Here is a 12272-nt window from a genome sequence, read left to right as displayed (position 1 = left end):
AATATTTATAGATGCACTATAGCATGATTCTTTACAAATACTATCATTAACATTATTATCATTAGTAGTAGTAGTAAGATTGCTGAAATTAAAGTAAACAAAAAGCTTGGTATGGGGAAAATTCAACTAGAACACTTTAAAATTACCAAAAATCCTGATTCTCTCCTTGTATATCAAGTTCCATTTCCACTTTGTGATTCAAGCCTCTTTACTAATCTGTAAAATGGAATGATAATGATATGTACACTCTGTTCCTCATAGCACTGTGAGAAAATTATTTTATGAACTGTACTATGCTATAAAAAACAGAAATTTTAGATTTTCAGATGAGTTAGGGTGGAAACAACACTTAATTTGTAGACAAAAGAAATCAGTTCTTTTCTCAGCTGTTACATTTACTAGCAATGTGGCTCTCATGTTGTGAAAGGAAATAAAAAGGCTGAAATTTGAAAAATAAGATGTAAAGAGGGACAAGGAGAGAATGAAAAGAGGGAAAGGAGAGAGAGGGGAACAAGAGAAGTTTACCTCTTCCAAGAATCTTGGTGTCTCTAAACTTAAAGCTGTAAAAGGAAAAATAAATTGAAGCAACTCTCCCCTTTCCCCCTTTGTAGATATTTTTCTTTCCAAATTAATTTATTTGACATTTATGTATTAGTAAGACAAGAATAAAAATACACCATTGATATCCTCTTAGATAGAATCTGAAAAAAAAACAACTTAGAAATGGGAAGGGGTAGATTAAGATTGAAATTGAATCTTTCAGAAAGTTCATAACTTTTAGAGCAGGTGGTCATCTAAAAAGACCTCTCACTTTACAAATGAGAAAACTGAAATTTAAGAAATTAAGAAACCTAGACTAAATGAGAAATAAGTATAGACAATTCTTAATCTTTGTAAATTCACATTACTCAAATCCAGGTTTAAATAAATAATTCTGAATGAAATCTGCATTATAAGAAAATTACTATGTAAATTTTTTTGTACACTATCGTGATCATTTTTTCTCTCTCCTCTTCTGCTCTTACATTATCCATAGTCTCCCATTCGCCTTGTCAAAATTAAGTAAATAAGAAAAAAATCAATCTAACTAAAACCAGAATTGACTCATGAAAAGTCTGACCTTTTGGTCACTGGACTAGGGGCTTTCTTTAAGATCTGTAGTGAGAAAAGAGCTTTTTCCCCTCTCTGCACTACTGTGAATGTGTTGGGTACCCTTTGTCTATTCCTAGGTCTCATGAATCTGCATGCCTACAACCTCCTATTCTGATTTAGCCAGGATTTCATATGGTTGGCCCTTCTCTCTCCATTTCACCTTCTGAGCCTGTTCTTTTACTTCAGTTTCAAGGCCTCCTTCCTGTCTCCCTCCCTTCCTCATATTCTATGGCAAATTAGCTTTATGTAAAAATCAATTTGTTGAAAGTTCCACTTACAGGAAGCAAAATCTGTCTATAGTCGATTTGGAATTCTGCTTGTATGATTCCATATACACTGCTCTTTACTTACTTTCTTTTTTTTTTTTAAACCCTTGTACTTCGGTGTATTGTCTCATAGGTGGAAGATTGGTAAGGGTGGGCAATGGGGGTCAAGTGACTTGCCCAGGGTCACACAGCTGGGAAGTGGCTGAGGCCGGGTTTGAACCTAGGACCTCCTGTCTCTAGGCCTGACTCTCACTCCACTGAGCTACCCAGCTGCCCCCTCCACTGCTCTTTACTTTTTGCTTCAGTTTGACATGGAAAACTTGACATTAACTTCATAGTAGTAAAATTAAACAGTGACAAAATACATTGAATATATTTTATTTCCAACTTTAAATAGAACTTAGATAACATAAGACTTTCAAATATTAGGATAATTAAAACAAACCTAGATCTCTTTTGTCATGTCACATGGTCAATCACTTAAGCCTTTCATTTGACTTTCTGTGTGTATTGACACAACCTAAGTCCACTATTCATGTAAACTAAATAATGTAAGCCCTCCAAAGTTCTTTAATACTCTCATAAAATCTCAGAATAGTTCATATCCTCTGTAATTATGTTCCATGTGAGTGAAAATTAACAGAATAGTCTAATCACAGAGTATCTTATTAAATTAGGTATTCTCAAACACTCATATTACTATTTTATGACTCCACTGAGTTCTCTCTCTCTAGTTTCAAATACATTTCTTACTATTTGCCAAGCACTCTGCAAAGCATTAAAGATACAAAAGGAGTTAAAAGACATTCCCTGCCTTTAAAAACTTATAACATATAACATAGCATTCTTCTCTTTATTTCTTCCATGAATTTTCTTTGAGTAGGCAGTGTGTTTCAAAAAAATAATGAATAGGGAAATATGTATTATATGATAATATATATGTATACACCCAACCTATATCACATTATCTGCCTCCTTGGGGGGAGGTAGAGAACATAAAAAAAGAAAAATAATAATATATAATATGATATATGATAGAACATAACATAATATACTATAAAAATATAACATAATATTAAATATAAAAATGTAATATAACACTGTGATAAAATTTAATACAATATAAAACAAAATATAATACAATGAAATATAAAGTTATTCATCATTATAATATATCATTAAAATGGTCTAATTTAAAAACTTAAATATACGTAAGGCATGAAATTGTGCAGAAACGAAAGAGAATATAAAGTCTATCACTATTTTAAATGAAAACATTAAGTGAAATTAAATATCAGGCCAAAAGTTACTGGCAGTACCAGTATGATGCAATGTTTTGGAGGCTATGCCACATACTCTTCCTTTACAAGAGGAATAAACTCACATCAGTAGATAAAACTAGTCTCAATTACTTACTTTTGCTATTTTTCAGGCCCATACTGTATATATTGTTGGTTTAGCCTTACTTGCTGCATCAAAAATTAATTTTACTAAAAAAAAGAAACAAAATCTAAAAGAAGAGACAACACATTAACATATATAAAAAGCAAGTTATGAACAAGTTAAATAGTAATAATTAATATGCACTACAATAAAGAGGAACTGGGAAAAAACTTTTTTATAGAAGATGAGATTTTCGATTGGATATAGGATTCAAGTGTTGGGAATTTCAGATTACTGCCTAGTTTCACAATACCACAACTTTTATCACATCAAATATCATTTTGTCACTCATCTGAATTCTCTTGCTATACTTTCAGGTGGAACATGCATTTCATTAAACTCAAGAAGAAAGAAGAAGCAGAAAACAAGTATCTCAAGTCTATTCAAAATATCCAAAGAACCATAGAAACCTATTTCACCCATATGCATCACTCTCCTTTATTTTTCCAACCATGATTCATTCTAGTTGAAATGAAACTTTGAATATTATCACCCTCACAAAACTATCTCCTTCACAATGCTATTTATTTGCAAATGCATTGGGAAAAATTCTCTTCCAGATATTTATAGTACATATACAACAAAAGAGTGATCCCCACCTATCCCCTTTCTGCATAAATTAGCAGGCACAAACTCATTTGCAATTACAAAGTGCAAAGAATAGTGTAGTTTTTTTAATGAATGTCACCCCTCTGCAAATTCTAGTTTATAAAAACAACCTTTCTCTAAACAAATAGACCTAGATTCAAATGAATGAATTGGTCCTCGTGTTTTTACTTAGCACTTAATATATTCCTTCTGCGCTTTTATGATAAAGCTAATTTTTTAGCATCAATATCCTAGTTATGAAGCTCTTGATACTGGATTCTAAGACTGTTGACTGATAAATAATGAATGGAAAATATCTGCCCATGACTGACCAATGAATCTGACTTCTTTACAACATTGCATTGCATTTGTAATGAACTGGATATTGTTGGCTGTGGTTGAAGAGAAAGGTTTTTACAGACACTATGCCAGTCATCTAGGAGCGTGATTGAAAATAACTGTTGGATTGGCATATTAATGATCACAGGAGACTGATGTAAATGTCATGAACTATTGGGAAAGAATAAACTGAGCATTAATACTACTCCTCATCTGTTCCCAGTATGCACAGATAAAAATTTTATCACAACAAACAGCATGGTAGTTTTCATGAATTATTAAATCATATGCATACAAGAGAGTTAGTAATTAAACAAGAAGACTTACAGAGGATTATCACAACTGACAATGACTAGAGCCTGAAAAGTCCAGCTATAAGTCAAGAGACTAATGTGGATGATTGCTTTTAATTTGTATGACAATTTGAGTTATTAATTTATAACACTTTCAGATGTTTCCACTGGGGAATAAAAGTATGAGATTAGTGCTTTCCCCCCAATACATATATATGCCATACAAGCACAATAAATGGTGAACATATTGGATTATTTATAAGCAATATTTTTCTGCCAATTGAAATGCTTTTTATTATAATCAACGCTTAATTTGAGAATTTGAATTTTTGCTAAAATTAGCTCTTATGCTCAATGTTGCAAAAAGTCACCTAATATTCCTCTTGTTACATGACTTTAGTTTGAAAACTTTGCTTTTGTATCTTTCCTTGTGGTGTTTTTGGGTTCTTTTGGTAATAACTAATTCAGCTATAAGATCCTAAATTTAGATTTTAAGGACTCTGATATTTCTTATAATTCATAATGATTAATTTTCAACATACCTTTATCACATTTGTTAAAGCACAATTTTTGTTCTTGATAAATTCTTAGCTTCCTAAAACCACTTCAAAATAAAAAAAAAACTCCTAGGTGAGGTACGTGAATATTAATACAGGCATATTATTACATAGTTATTATAAAGGTGAAAATCCTTATAAAGAGCATTATAAAAAATCTATCATTTGCTACAACTCTTGTTGCTATTCTTATTCCTAGATGCTTGTTATTAGTAAATATTGCATGCTATGATTATATTATTACAGATTATTTGGGAATTCACATTGTATATACACATTATATATTTATATGTTATTTTTATTTATCTCTTTCAGTCATGTCTGACTCTTTATGACCTCATTTGGGATTTTTTTGACAAGGATATTGGAGTGGTTTCTATTTCCTTTTCCAACTCATTTTACAGAAGAAAAAACTGAGGCAAACAGAATTAAGTGACTTTCCCAGATTCACATAGCTAGTGTCTGAGGAAGTATTTTAACTCAGGTCTTCCTGATGGTTCTCAATTCTCCATGCCTCTTAGTTATGTCTATCTCTCTCTTTCTCTCTTTCTTTCTCTGTGTCTGTCTCTCTATCTGTCTGTCTGTATATCAATCTCTCTCAATCTGTCTCTCTATATGTATATATAGAGAGAAGACACACATACACACATACAGAAATACACAAAGTAAGAGAAAAATAGAGAGATATAGAGTTTTACTATGATTTAGTATGTAAAGGACTGGTGTCAAAACTAGGAAGATCTCAGTTTAAATATCACATCTACCACATCCTTTGGGTGAGTCACTTATATTCTTAGTGCTTAAGGTGATTATCTATGACTATAAAATTGTTAAGAAAGTGCCAAAATACATTAGTAGGGGAAGTTTCCTTTCCCAGGAGCTTAGTATACTAATAAAACTATTGTGTAGTACCTTACCCTACACATGGGAAAATAATGTTTGTGTTTAACCATCACTTAATCTTTAAACAGAGATAACTGTAAGTCATTATAAACAAAGTCATATAGAGTAGTAGCTAATATTAACATTCACTTATAGAGTTATGTTATCTTAAAAAGTGCTATAACTCATATTTAGTATATTTTATCATCATTTCTATGGGGGAAATGGTGTTAAGTATCTAATTGTTCATGGTATTTTTCCAATGCTTGTATAAAAATCATTATGTAAAACTTAAAATTTTCTGTAGGAAATTATAACCTTAAACAAGCATCATAACTTAGGCACTTAATAGAATATACTAATATGGGGAGAGTGGAGAGTAGAAGGGACTCAAATTTAGAGCAAAAAAGTGCTTTTATCTAATTGTTTTCATTGTATGGATTAAGAATCAGAATCCATTATTAGGGACAATTATAGAATCACTTTCCCTGCCATATTAAAAATAAAATTGAACTCTATCTCTCCAGTATAGTTCATGTCAGTCCTAAAAATTTTAATCACATTCCTTAAACCATATCCATGGAAACTGTATTTAAGTGAAGTGGAAAGGAATCCTGTTAAATCTGACAAGAAGATCATGAAGATTGGTTCAATTCTAAACTCTGAAGAATAATAGTTTCTTTATCCTCGACAAGTCATATCAGTCTCTCTAATCAATTAAATCAAACACACACACATACACACACATATGCACGTGAGCATGAGTGCACACAAACACATATACAAACATACACACTTTTAAAAATTATTTATTTAATAGATTTAGGATATTTTTCCATGGTTACATGTTTCATGTTCTTTCTCTCCCCTCCTCCCAACCCTCTCCAGTAGCCAATGGGCCTTCCCTCCCCACTAGTCCATTTATTACCCTTCTACTTCTCTATAGGGCATGATACAATTCTCTGCCCCAATGGTTCTGATGGTTCCTCCCTCTTTGCGTCAATTTCAATGCATGTAATAATTATATATTACCTGTCTCCAACCTCTTTCACCCTTCCATTGTATTGTTCTTTGCTCCACCCCCATACACTTCTTTATGAAATATAAATTTACCCTATTTTGTCTCTTTTCCCATTTCTCTTAGTATTATCCTCTTTTATCCCCAGTTAAATATATTTATATGTACATATACACATATATATATATGTTGACATTTCATCCTATATAATTTATCACTGTTCTCTCTAAGTACACTTCTTCTAGCTACCATGATGATAATAACAATGTTGAAGAGTTACCAATATCATATTTTCTTATGCTAATACAAATCATTCAAACTTATTGAGTACCTTAAAAAACGTTTGGGGTTTTTTAAATTAATTTTTTATTTTTTTAATTAATTTCAATTAATTAAGAAATTACCTCTCTTAATTCTTTTGAATTGTGTTTTGAGTTCTTCCGAAGCCAATGTCCAATTTTCTGACATTTCTACATTTTTTCTTGGTAATCCTTGATCCTCCTCTGTTCCATGTGCTTTTTGTTCATTACCTGGATAGAAGCTGTTGATTTTCATTTCTTTTTTCTTTTTCTATTGTTTACTCATATTTTTTTCTTCTTTCCCCCCTGTCATTGGCTGCAATCTTGCCTCTCTGTTTATTTGCTTGTGAGAGGGTGAAGGAAAGGTAGGTAGGAGGAAGGATGGATGGGAGAAAGGAGAGAGGAAAATAGAGGAAGGGAAAGGAAGGTAGCAGTCCCTAGCCCCAGCAGGGGGAAACTGACCAGAGCCCTTCAGGTCTCAAATAAAAGATCAGGTATTAACTTGGGTTTTAGAATAGCTAGGTTTTATGTAAATTAGAAAAGGGAAAATCTAGGAGAAACTAGAAGGTAGATAGAAGGGAAAAAGGCACAAAGAAAGAAAGACTAGCTGAGAGCTCTGCAAAATCCATGGTAGAGATCTTTAGCCTTCCTCCGGGCTTGAGAGAGCAAAAAGGCACCAAAACCCTCTCTTATATTTTCTCTTATACTTCCCACAAAGGAAGTGGGAGGTATTCTGGTGAAGTTGTAGCAGAGCCCTCTGGGAGACATAGTATTCCAGGGCTTCTAGAGTAATTTCAAATGACACATATTGGATCTGTGGGTTTGGGCTTTTCTGTCCTGAAGGGGCGTCTTCTTTGCTCTGATGATTGACTCTATTAGGTTGATGGAGTATTAATGAGTCCTAAGGTCAGATCTTCCCCAGCTGAAAGCAGAAGATGAAGGCATAAGTGAAAGTATGGAGCCTGAAGGAAGCTGTACTTCCTGCCCTGTTATCAAGATATTCTGTAGTGGTTGTAGCCTTAGCTCTTAGAGTTAGGCATCAAGGCTCTCAACACATGGGTAGGAGTGTTGGAGACTGAGCTTCCCTGCCCTTTGAAGGCTTCTTATCTCTCCCATTGATAAGATTAAGTCACAGGGGAGCTAACCTGAGGAGCTAGATGTGGCCCAAAGCCAAAACTTCAAGAAGTGTGTGTGTGTGTGGGGGGGGGAGGGCAAGATGGAGAGTTTTGGCTGCAACTAGGATGCTCTCTCCATGTTTCTCCTCCAGCTGCCTCCCTGCCATCTTTAGTCAGCTGTGCCAGAAAAGCATTCCCTCTGGGCTAGAACCCTCTCCCCGAGATTCCAGCAACTGCAGGAGACTCAGCATAGTAGGTGGGGGAGGGGTTCTGGGACCTTCCTTCTTTTTTCTTAAACTGGAGGGTTCAAGAATTCAGCACATGAGAAAGTGTTCTAAATCTCTTATAATTAGAGAAATGCAAATCAAAACAACTTTGAGGTACCACCACACACCTAGCAGATTGGCTAACATGACAGCGAAGGAAAATGATGAATGTTGAAGGGGATATGGAAAAATTGGGACATTAGTGCATTGCTGGTGGACTTGTGAATTGATCTAATCATTTTGGATGGCAATCTGGAACTATGCCAAAAGGGCTTTAAAAGATTGTCTGCCCTTTGATCCAGCCATACCATTACTGGGCTTATACCCCAAGATATCATAAGGAAGAAGACATGTACAAAAATATTTACAGCCTCACTCTTTGTAGTGACAAAAACCTGGAAAATGAGGGTATGTCCTTCAATTGGGGAATAGCTGAATAAATTGTGGTATATGCTGGTGATGGAATACTATTGTGCTCAAATGAATAACAAACTGGAGGAATTCCGTGTGAACTGGAATGATCTCCATGAATTGACGCAGAATGAAAGAAGCAGAACCAGGAGAGCATTGTACTCAGAGACTGATACACTGTGGTAATATTGAATATAATGACTCATGTTCTAGCAGCAATGCAAAGAATTCAGGCTTTTTTTTGGCATACCTTTTAAGTTGAATCCATCAGGAGGGTATCCCAGATCTATCCTGTTTTTAGATTTGGTTTTATGGTCCCTTGAAGCATTTTGGTTTTGATTGGTGTGGAAGGGTTTTCACAGAGGTCTGGATTTTTGCTGCATCTAAGTGACCTTCTTGACTCTGCCTCCAGACCACACACACATTTTAAAATATGTATAATGTATAGACATGTACAATATATAAATTAAGAAAATTAGATATTAAGGGTGATAATCTGACACACAGATACTGGTCTAGGAAAGAAAATTTTAATTCTGAGCTAAACTAGGGCTGATTTGTTTATAGGAAAAGGGGATGAGATATATACATATATATAATGATTTTTAATATAATTAAATTAATTTCTAAATGTAAAATATTTAATGAAACATGCATATTAACTAATGCAAACGATTGTGGCATTATTTTCTGATATTTTTTCAGTATGTTTTTCTTCTAGAGATAAATTATCATCATGCCTGTTTATATTGGTTAATTAATTTTCCAATGTTGCCCTATAGATACAGTTTAAGTGTCAAAAAGCCAATTTAGTTTATAAAAGTATTATTTTTAATAAAATTACAATCTTTAATTTTTAATTAACTTGTGCAAGCTTAATTTCTAACTTGAAAAAGTGCCATTACCTTGGTGAAGTAACCAAAATAATTGTTGATACAGAGGCATAAAAATGCTATTTTATCAACTACATAACATCTAAAATACATCAGATTGTGTTGGTAAATAATTTGCAGTTCTTCTCAATGATGGCAAGTACCTCCAAAGATAAAGACTCTGAATTGGAAATACAAATAAAAAAAGAGCCAAACAAACTAGAAAAACAACAAATTAGAAATTCTCAGCTATATGCCAGATTAGAAATCCTGAAAATTAAAAGTGATATCAATTAAATTTAATGTAAGAAAACCACAGAATTAATAAATCAGTCTAGAAATTGGTTTTATTTAAAAAATCAACAAAATAGATAAATAATTGGTTAATATGATTAAAAAAGAGAAAAAAGAAAAACAAATCACTAGCATTAAAGGTGAAAAGATTGAATACATCACCAATGAAGATTAAATTAAAGCAATTATTAAGAGTTATTTTGTTTAATTATGTGTAAAACAATTAAACAATGTTAGTGAAATGGAACAATAGTTACAGAAAATAAACTAGCTAGAATATCAGAGGAGGAAATGGAATATTTAAAAAAATTCATTTTAGAAAAAAAAATTGGATAAGTCGTAAAGGGACTTTTGAAGAAAAAGTATCAAGAAAAAGTGAATTCTCCAAAACATTTAAAGATCAAGTCTTTCTAATATTAAATAATTCAATTGAAATAACAGTTAAAGAAGGAGGTTTACCAAATTTCTTTTACAAAACAAATATGGTGCTGATATCTAAATCACAAAGAACAAAAAACTGAGAAAAAAAATTGTAGACCAAATGCAAAATTTCTAAATCAAAAAACTAGATGGAAGACTAAAATAATATATCACAAAAATAACACATTGTGAACAAACAGGATTTATACGAGGAATGGTTTAATGTAATGAAACTATCAATATATTTATTACATTAATAAAAAATAATAAGATCTATAACATTATATCAATAGATGCAGAAAAAACCTTGACAAAAACACAAAAACCATTCCTATTAATAACAATGGAAAGGGGGCAGCTGGGTAGCTCAGTGGAGTGAGAGTCAGGCCTAGAGACAGGAGGTCCTAGGTTCAAATTTGGCCTCAGACACTTCCCAGTTGTGTGACCCTGGGCAAGTCACTTGACCCCCATTGCCCACCTTTACCACTCTTCCACCTATGAGCCAATACACAGAAGTTAAGGGTTTAAAAAAATTAAAAAAATAAATAACAATGGAAAACATATGCATGAACGTATTATTTTCTTAAGTGATATAAACATCTACATTAAATCATTAGCAAAAACTTTGTTTTGTTCATTATTTATAGCAGGAATAAATATGAAGTCTTCCCAATAAGATCAGAAGGGAAACAAGGATGCCTAATATCATCAATATTCTTTACCACAGTATTAGAAATGCTAGCAATTGTAATAATAGAAGAAAAAAATCAAAGTAATCAGAATAGACAAAGAGGTAATAAAACTATCTCTGTTTGCAGATGATATGATGTCATATGTGGAAAATCCTGGAGAATCAATTAAAATGTTAGTTAAAATTATCAATTTTAACAAAGTACTAGGATATAAAAAAACCCACATAAATGATCAGCAGTTTTATATATTACTTTCAAAATCCTGCAAGAAGAAATCGAAAGTGTAATGCAGGATTGATGCAAGATCTCTTGCATTTGCAAAATTACCCTAGGCATTCCTGGCAGTTAGGGGAATTGAACTTTGGCCCAGCTAAAGCCAGTCTCAAGACCTGACTGTTGGAGCTGCGACTATAAATACCCCTGGAGAACCAACCTGGGGGTTCTGATTTCCTTGACCTCACCCAGACACCCAGCTACCCTCTGGACTTCCCCTTGGGACCCCGGGAGGGGAAGGGACGTTGGGTTGTGGAACATGGGCAGGAATTAGTTAAGAGCCTAGCCAGGGATACCCCTAAACCAAATTATTACTGTCTTTTGTCAAGCTGGTAGACCACTCTACATCAGGGCAGTGGGATTTATCCCTGACTGAGGGGCCGGTTCCATCAGCCTGATCTTACCTTCTGAGGCCTTCTGCCAGCACTGGCCATTCAACCATAGCAACACCTTCTCCAGACCCTAACCCTCTTCCCTCATTTTACCCTTGTGTTTTAAATAAACCCCTTGGCTGATTCTGAGAGTTTCCATAATTTATTTATAACATCAACCAGGGCAAAGGGGCTGAGGAGAAGGAGGATAGCTATCACTTGTCTCCAGAGGGGTTAGTCCAGGCCTCCATTTTATTCAGGAAATGAGATGGCTTCACTTCCTGTTGGTTTCTGGTTTCTCACCAGCAGGGAAGAGCTCCTCACTCCCAACTTTAAAGGAGCCTACAGACAGCAGGGAGACATCTCAGTTCAGGTCCACACATTTCTGGCTGTCTCAAATCAACAAATACTGTAGTTGTAGGCTCCCCAACCCAGAAGACTTACGGGTACCACCAGCTCCCCTATTACCAGCCTGATTACCCCCCCCATTACAAAAGAAATTTCATTTAAAATATGCACAAATAGACTAAAATACCTCGGAGTATACCTGCCAAAACAAATGCAGGAACTACATGAATATAATTATAAAACACATTTTTGCACAAATAAAGTCAGATGTAACTAACTGGAGAAATAGTAATTGTTCATAGAAAGACAGAGAAAATATCAACATGACAATACTACCTAAACAAATCTGCTTATTCAATGCTTTCCCAATTAA

This window comes from Gracilinanus agilis, chromosome 1 (genome assembly GCF_016433145.1).
Source record: "Gracilinanus agilis isolate LMUSP501 chromosome 1, AgileGrace, whole genome shotgun sequence".
Taxonomy (NCBI): domain Eukaryota; kingdom Metazoa; phylum Chordata; class Mammalia; order Didelphimorphia; family Didelphidae; genus Gracilinanus; species Gracilinanus agilis.
The sequence above is the reverse complement of the archived record's forward strand: the minus strand, read 5'-3'. Positions refer to the sequence as shown.